The sequence below is a fragment of the Anabrus simplex genome, chromosome 1, assembly GCF_040414725.1.
Source record: "Anabrus simplex isolate iqAnaSimp1 chromosome 1, ASM4041472v1, whole genome shotgun sequence".
NCBI lineage: Eukaryota > Metazoa > Arthropoda > Insecta > Orthoptera > Tettigoniidae > Anabrus > Anabrus simplex.
This window is the reverse complement of record NC_090265.1, coordinates 1580207458-1580216715: the sequence shown is the minus strand read 5'-3', so window position 1 is coordinate 1580216715 and position 9258 is coordinate 1580207458.

The window sequence follows — 9258 nt, the reverse complement described above, 5'->3', positions numbered from 1 at the left end:
TCATCTCTTCGCCGCCTCTGTGGTGTAGTGGTTAGCGTGATTAGCTGCCACCCCCTGAGGCCCGGGTTCGATTCCCGGCTCTGCCACGAAATTTGAAACGTGGTACGAGGGCTGGAACGGGTCCACTCAGCCTCGGGAGGTCAACTGAGTAGAGGTGGGTTCGATTCCCATCTCAGCCATCCTGGAAGTGGTTTTCCGTGGTTTTCCACTTCTACTCCAGGCGAATTGCCGGGATGGTACCTAACGTAAGGCCACGGCCGTTTCCTTCCCTCTTCCTTGCCTATCCCTTCCAATCTTCCCATCCCTCCACAAGGCCCCTGTTCAGCATAGCAGGTGAGGCCGCTTGGGCGAGGTACTGGTCATAATCCCCAGAGTCTGAAGCTCCAGTACACTGCCCTTGAGGCGGTAGAGGTGGGATCCCTCGCGAAGTCCGAGGGAAAAACCGAACCTGGAGGGTAAACAGATGATGATGATGATGATGATGATGACTTATCATCTCTTCAACACGTACTAAATGTACGTAACACGACCTAATAGGTTGAAAGTCGGTTTCGATTACAATGCGGTCGTGAAAATTCAACATTCATTAAAGTTAAATATATTATTGACGAACTATTTTCAGGAATTTCGTTTAAATAAACATGGTATACATGAGCTCATCCTCTCAACAAATTGATTGTTGCCGTCATTTAGAACCTTGGACATTGTGGTTGACAGCCTAGTTTACTAAAACGTGATTCAAATTTCTCTGATGAAATTTGTGGTCGTCGGTATTTTCGAACCCTGCTGCTTAGTGATGGTAGTCATTTCGAAATAAGCAGTACCTCTCGTCTTCCTACTCAGTCCCAAACCACAGCTGTGATGGAAGTACGGGCTGAAGTATTTTATTGCTGGCTAAGCCGTGTTTGCATTTGTAATTGTGCCTGTTTCATGCTTGTGAAGAACAATATTTATATCGACATCGCTGATTGTTGCACGAAAGAAATATACCGCACAAGCAAGTACTTACGTTTTCTAATATGTAGCAGATAAATAGACATTAAGTGGCTATTGAGCAATGAAATATATGTAGTAAGGTCTAGAGCCTTATCGCCGTTGAATTTCATTCAAATCTTTGGCTATAATTGTAGTATATTAGACAACTTTTGGAGTCATAATTTATGCCACGTCAGATAGTTCTCCATACATAATTACAACTTGATCTGTGGTGCCTATTATTTTATATCTTTCGTTAATATGTGTGTGATAATTTTACGACTTTGTGGAATCTGTGTATCACATATCTTGGATTTAATGCTTGCTAATACCTGTCTTCACAAATACCAGTGTCAGATGACCTCAGGTGAACAGGAAAACATACAGTTTCCCTGTCTTTCATTCCAGGACTAACCTGATCCTTTAATATATTCTGCGCGTGAACCTCGAGTTTTATCAAAACTCACTGGCATAGTCCAGACAATAAACATGTGAGGGTTGGAAATATTCCGCCCTCTAACATTAACCATCATCCATTTACTTCTCCCTCATGAAAATGAAAACGTACAACCTGTTTTCCAGTCATTGACCGGGTCAGGGATTTTTTAATAACTGATAGATGCTATGAAAAGAGAATGGAGAGTGTTGCTGGATTGAAAGATGACAGGGAAAACCGGAGTACCCGGAGAAAAACCTGTCCTGCCTCCGCTTTGTCCAGCACAAATCTCACAGATGGAGAGACCGGGATTTGAACCACGGTATCTAGTGGTGAGAGGCCGACTCGTTGCCATCTGAGCCACGGAGGCTCTTCTCCCGCATATTTATTATTATTAATATGTTTATTCTTATTTCAAATCTAGGGCACATTTCCTGACTCTTTGGTGCCACCAGAGTGAAGAAAGAACGTTCACTCTCAGGTAAAGAGGACAAAAAGGAATTAAAAATAAATGCACTCCGACAGTAAATTTAATGTCAAAATGACAGTGGTTGAAACGCACAATAAGCAGCAAATTAATGGAACTTTCATACAGTAATGTTAATAGCGAATAGTTTCGGAAGGAATATTACTGATGTCGCCAACATAATCGTCGATGTCCGCGACCGTCATGAGTTAAGTTGCCCTAAGTGTGCCAGTCACTTTTCATGACATTTATAAATTAATGGCGTTAGTAAGAGAACATTTATAGCTATTGCTACTCCAGCTATCCAAGAACAAAGTGGAATGAGGTGTATGGACGGAAAGCGGCCTGTCGATATCTGACTTTAGCCCATGAAACAAAAGCAAATCACTCTTGTGGAATGCTACTTGCGTTGGTACTGGCAGTTTCCCATTTGCATCAACCATCTAAACTTGCTTGCTCTGCTACGTAATTGGCCGTACGTAGCAATATATTATATACAGTGGAACCTTGGATTGCGAGTATAATTCGTTCCGGCAACATGCTCGTAATCTAAATCGCTCGTATATCAAAGCAAATTTTCCCATAAGAAACTATTGAAACTCGGATGATTCGTCCACAACACAAGAACATTTATTCGCATAACATTTCTAAAACAAAATATAACGTAAAACAATTAAACTGCACTTTACCTTACAATAGAATCATTGTTGGTGTGAGGGAGACGAGAGACGACATGAGAAGAGTTACTGTGTAGCACGAATTTCACTAACGGAATCACTGCTATCGGTTGGCTCATTGGAAGTGTTTTCTTTTCATGCAACTTTAACGAAGAACCTGTCCAATGACTGTTGCTTTTGCCTCTTTTTGAGGATTTCACGAAAATGTGGCATTGCATTGTTATTGAACAGATTCATCCACTGTAATCATCTCCTTCTTCCGACCGAATTCCTTTTTAGTCTTCTTTTCGTTCACAGTGCCCATCGTTGCAGAACAGTTATATCACAGATGACAGAAACAAAACATGTACACTCGTACGGTGTTGACTATGCGAGCGAGACACACCAACTGAAGTCCAGCGCGGGAAATGATTACACACACTTTCCCAGGAAAGAGAGTGGAAGGGGGAGGGGAAAACAAAGTCACAGGGGAGGTGGAAACGTACGTACACGTGACGTTCGTATTGCGAAACTTCACTCGCTTATCAAGTCACAATTATTTAAAATATTTGCTCGTCTTGCAAAACACTCGTAGATCAAGTTACTCGCAATCCGAGGTTCCACTGTATAAAGAAGTAATTGAGAATTGTCTTTGTGGTGTTTATAGTGGAAAGAATGGGAGCATGGTGTAAGGAGGACCAGAGATGGTGATGTGCCTCCCCAGGTAAAAAAGGTAAATTGCCTCCTGTTTACATGAGTTTCAACATGTAAAATGCCTTCTCTTCACTTCAGAGAGCGAAAGTGCCACCCATTTATAAATACACCATTCTAACAACATTTTCTTCTCATTTGTAGACTTAGAACTGTCATTAATATAGGCGTACGTGCATGATTCTCAAACAATACTCTTTGTAGTCCACTACTCATCGTCTTCTGGAAGCTAAAATTGTGTGCAGAACATCCATGACGTATAACTGTCACTCAGCATACAGTCCATGTCCATTTATTGAATTTTATTGATCACAATTTGCCACTGGGGGTAGTGAGCCCCTATAAGTAGCATGTACGTACCATGACACATATCGAACACTTAATTATGTATGTGCATACCTTGGTATGAATATTGAAACGTCGCCCATCACGACGTCATTTTGGTGGGTGACACTCTCACCAGCAGATTTGAAGTCTCAACGTCCTATGCAAATCGGGGGGAATATACGTACAACGCCTCTAGTAAACTGGAGGCAATTTACGTACTTATAAAAAGTTAAACAGCCCATTTGGAGACAATAAAAATCACCCCTGGAAGACATAACCCTTATTTCAGATATTGGCAGACAGTTAAACTTCGTTACAATCTCTCAGTTCCTGTGAGAGCACATTGGACTTTCTCTATCAACAATCTCGTCACCAAGTAATGTAAAGTATTAGCTCCACGCAGGGCCGATTTTACCCCAGGAAATCAATTAGTTAATTATTCAAGTAAAATTAATAGTTTTGCATAAAAAATAATTTATTATTACACAAAAAATTAAAAAGCATGGTTTTATCAATTCACTCCATAATTGAAATCTTAACAGTATTACATTCTATATATGTATATTCATAATTAAAAAAATAAAACGCATATATCAGGTTATTATTGAGAGTTTTTAATAGTCATGGGAAGTAGCTTTCGAGGGGAGATGTAGGTCAGAATTTGCAAAACTTATTGGAAAAGAATTATGCGCTAATTTAGACCAGGAAGGTTTAAATAATATGCTATAGAAGTTTTTTATTAAAGCCACGGTGAAATAAGTTAAAAAATGCTGAAGGATATTGATGAGGTGCGATTTACCAAGGCCGGTAGGGCAGTGAAAAATTTGCTAGAGATGGCTAGACAGAGGAAGCAGATAAAGATAAAACAGCAGCAGGAAGAGGAGGAGGAGGAGGAGGAAGAAGAGGTATACTATGGATATGACCAACATTAAATGACAAAGATGAAAAAACTTGACTTAAATGTTAACAGAAACTTCGCCGGAGTTCTCTGAAAAATGACATTTCCACGCAATCACCGTACCTTTTCCCTGGAGCTATTAAACCTACATGATTCAAGATTGTTAGTATGTTTAAAATCACCGCAGTGTATAATCCTGTGAAGTAGCTTTTTGATATTTAATTTAGCATGGTATTTATCATCATGCATGCCAGTAAATTTGAGAGATTTTAAGCAAAAAATATTAAAATTCACGTATGAATAAAACTATCAGCCTAATTAAAATGCAGTTTAACAAAACTAATTAATAGTTCTGAAGAACTTAATGGCAAATTGTTATCACAATTAAAATATCTAACTCTGAGAAAAGGTACATATAATACTTTGAAGTGATTACAAAATATATTTTCTGTAATGATCTTATTTCTGAGTGAAAATAAATTAAAGTGAGAGTAGCCATGCATAATTATGTTATAGTCATTGGTGCAAAATTTAATGATTGTATCTTCAAAACTCTAGAAGTTATAGGACTTGGTTTCAAGTTATGCGTTCTGCCCTACGTCTCCCCTTAATGCAGGTACCGCAAAAGCATTGACCTAAGTTGTACCTGCAGTTAAAAGCCCATACACAGAAGAAGTAAAAACCTACTTTAAGTAATAAAAATGAAATCAAATGGCGTATGGATTTTAGTACCGGGAGTGTTCGAGGACAAGTTCGGCTCACCAGGTGCAGGTCTTTTGATTTGACACCCGTAAGCGACCTGCGCGTCGTGATGAGGATGAAATGGGGATGGAGACGACACATATACCCAGCCCCTGTGCCAGCGAAATTAACCAAGTATGGTTAAAATTCCCGACCCTGCCGGGAATCGTATCCGGGACCCCTGTGACCAAAGGCCAGCACGCTAACCATTTAGCCATGGAGCCGGACACTTCAAGTAATGATCCCAGATTGTTCTGATATAATAGACCATGAGCGTTTGTGGTGAAGATATGATAAGAAAACTGACAATTCTTGAGAATCAGGAAGAAGAGTTCCAATTTAAAATCATATGTTCCATTTACAAAGTGTTGATTAATTATTTTTCCTACCTGAAGCATGTTTTCCAATAAAAAAGAAAAGATCTGATGACATTCTAAAGCTAATGGACGTTATATCTCACGAGAAAGAAACTGCAACATTTTATTCAGAAATATTACACAGTTGGGCAGTGTGTAAGTAACTTAATTTTCACAATATTTCCAGAGACTGGAACAGTCAAGTTGTAGAGAGTAATAATATGTTAATTTTTGGTGTATTAGTTTGGCATCCACGTTTAACCTTGAAGTTATTCATATGAAGGGTTTCTGTGTTTAAATTTATCCCAAGGTATTTTTTTAAAAGTCATCAATTTTAGTCGAACCATGTGTTTATTTCAGAAACAACACAAATCAACGGTTTATATAAGTGTAATGGCATTAATTAAAAAAGGTTTTTTTGCTAAACAATAAGCCTAACAAAATCGTCACTATGTTTATGATAGCAATATCCTTATTAGAATATTTTTTTGTAATTGCTGAAAAGTTGCTGCTCACTGTTTCTGAAAGAAACTATTCAATTTAACATTACAAATGCCGATTTTTTTCATCAGTTATCAAATTCCCTTAATCCTTTTAATATCGAGTTTAATTACTGTAGGCTTTACGTCATCAGTCATTACTGATCTGTGTTTAGAGCAGTCACCCAGGTAGTAGATTCCCTAGCTGTTGTTTTCGTAACCTTTTCTTAAATGATTAAAAAGACATTGGAAATTTATTGAACATCTCCCTTGGTAAGTTATATCAATCCCTAACTCTCCTTCCTACAAATGAATATTTACCCCAGTTTGTCCTCTTGAATTCCATTCACTTACAATGGAGTATATCTTCCAAGGGAAGGAAACTACAACATGCTATGTAAGACAATTACACAACCGGCCAGTGTGTAAGTACTATATATACCCTGAATTCGGGCCCGCTAAGTACGATTTTTTGTGATGTATAGAAGTTTGTAACCGGTATAGGTGGCCTACTAGAAACAAAAGTGCATCTTCAGCTCATGTATGCAACGACGCTGACCACTGAGCTATGCTGGTCAGTATTACGTACTTTATTAATGAAGACTGTGACAAATGCGATGTTTCCCATAATGGTGACCGTACAATTATGCCAATCTCTTACATCGTGTGCTGGATGCGCGCCAACAGAACAGCAGAGCCGAGTCATTATCGTAAACATGCTCAATAATAGAGCAACTATTGCACTTCTTGTCACTCACAAATCTGTAACGTTATTTTCATCACTTCACTTCCTGAATGAAGTTCTCAGAAAATATGCACTTCTGGAATATTAAAGTGCTAGTTTTATGAAGTGGCAATGACTTTTAACCAAGCAAGGGTACATGTGTACCACAGATCAAGTATAGTATGCGCACTTTTTAGTGATAGCTTTTTGTACTCGTTGGAGAAGTAAGAAGGGTTCCGTTAATACTGCCAGCTGAATGGAAATGAAATCTGAATTGAATCGATAATATGATCGATCGATATGAATTTTACAAACCTTTATTATTTTAAGCAAACAACTGTGTCACACACACACACACACACACACAATATATAATACTATATAACATTTCCCGTTGCGAAACGTGTTCCTAGCATGAATTCTATAGTTTGGCTTTGCTGTGTAAATAACAACAGTACGAGTACTTAAAGTGTACGCCAGATGTCGCACAGCGATGATAAGCAATTCTTAGTTTGTGTTTCAAAGGTTGCCAATACGAATCTCGAAGATAACCGAAGTCGACCACTTCAGCACTAGGGTGTAAATCTATCACTAAAAAGTGCGCAGATAGTAATTGATTTTCTATAAGTTCTATGCGTGGAAATTCTAATGTTCAAAACTTCTTGTGAACCGTCTTCCTTTTCTAAATCGTAGTTAATCTGGCGTCTTAGAAATGACTACTTGTTACATCCAAAAAATGACATAGGATATACACACTGAGTGATAGTAGCCGTTAATGAATTCGAGTCGAATTTTCTAAAACTTATTACAGTTGGACTTGGTTAATTCGGACGTGTTTAAATAAAATTTCCTTCAGATTCCTACACAATGCAGTGTTAAAATGTTGTAAGGTGGGCAATAACGTTGCGAGATGGACAGCAGCCAATCATAACATGGTAAACGGGATTAAATGTCAGATTGTAAGTTTCACAAAGGGGAAAAGTTCTCTCAGTTTTAACTGAATCGGTGATTGGAAAAGGGAAGAATGTCCTATTTTTCACAAAGTTCACGTGAGATATACGATTTGCTCGCGATACATCGACACGTCGATTATTTTATTTTTACCGTATTAACAAATACATTGCAAATGGGAAATATCCCGGTGGCAATGGTCACTTACAGTAGTGTAATAATAAAGTAAAATTAACCTAAATACCCAACAACAACAAACAAGCAAACAACAAGAGTACAGCAAGCAAATCCATGGAAAGAAAGTATTACAAGAATTTCTACTAGTTTAACATTCTTAATAACAAGTTGTTTTACGTCGCACCGACACAGGTAGGTCGTATGGGTAGGTCGTATGGCGACGATGGGACAGGAAAAGGTTAGGAGTGGGAAGGAAGCGGCCGTGGCTTTAATGAAGGTACAGACCCAGCATTTGCCTGGTGCTAAAATGGGAAACCACGGGAAATCATTTTCAGGGCTGCCGACAGTGGGGTTCGAATCCACTATCACCCGAATACTGGGTACTGGGCGCACTTAAGTGACTGCAGCTATCACGCTCGGTGTTTAACATTCTAAATCCAGCATCATCACATATAAATTCACACACAACTTAAGTATTTCCAGTGCAACACTACGGCTTACAATGCTATAGGTTGAGCTTACTACTAGCTTAACATTATAAGTGATAATAAAGTGAAGTTTGAGCCTCCGTGGCTCAGACGGCAGCGCGTCGGCCCTCACCGCTGGATACCGTGGTTCAAATCCCGGTCGTTCCATGTGAGATTTGTGCTGGACAAAGCGGAGGCGGGACAGGTTTTTCTCCGGGTACTCCGGTTTTCCCTGTCATCTTTCATTCCAGCAACACTCTCCATTCTCATTTCGTAGCATCTATCAGTCATTAATATACATCACTTTGGGAGTGGCGACCCCATCGTAAAAATAGCCTATATATAATTCATTCATTACATCCCTGACCCGGTCAATGACTGGAAAACAGGTTGTAGGTTTTCATTTTCATTTTCAATAAAGTGAAGTTAAAGCGTAATTATCCTACAACAACAACAGCAACAAGAGTACAATACCTAGGTACTTACAGTGATCCCCGCGAGGTACTTCCACCCCATCAACACAGTAAATAAAGGATGAATGTCCGTGTAAAACACTGCGAGCCATCGTAGTTTCGGGTAAGTGGAAAAGGGAAGATTGCCCGGACTTTTCATTTTTGTTCCGCTCACTGCTGTGAACAGCAACACCGTACGGGAGATGCATGCAGGGCAATTTACTGTGTTGATGGGGTAAAAGTACCTCACGGGGATCCCTGTAAGTACCTAGGTGTTAATAGAAGGAAAGATCTTCATTGGCGTAATCACCTAATCGAGGTTGTACGTAAAGACTACAAATCTCTTCGTATAGTTATAAATGTATTCAGGGGGTGTAGTAAGGTTGTGAAGGAGAGGGCATATACGTCTGAAATAAGACCGTAATAAGAGTATGGTTCCATT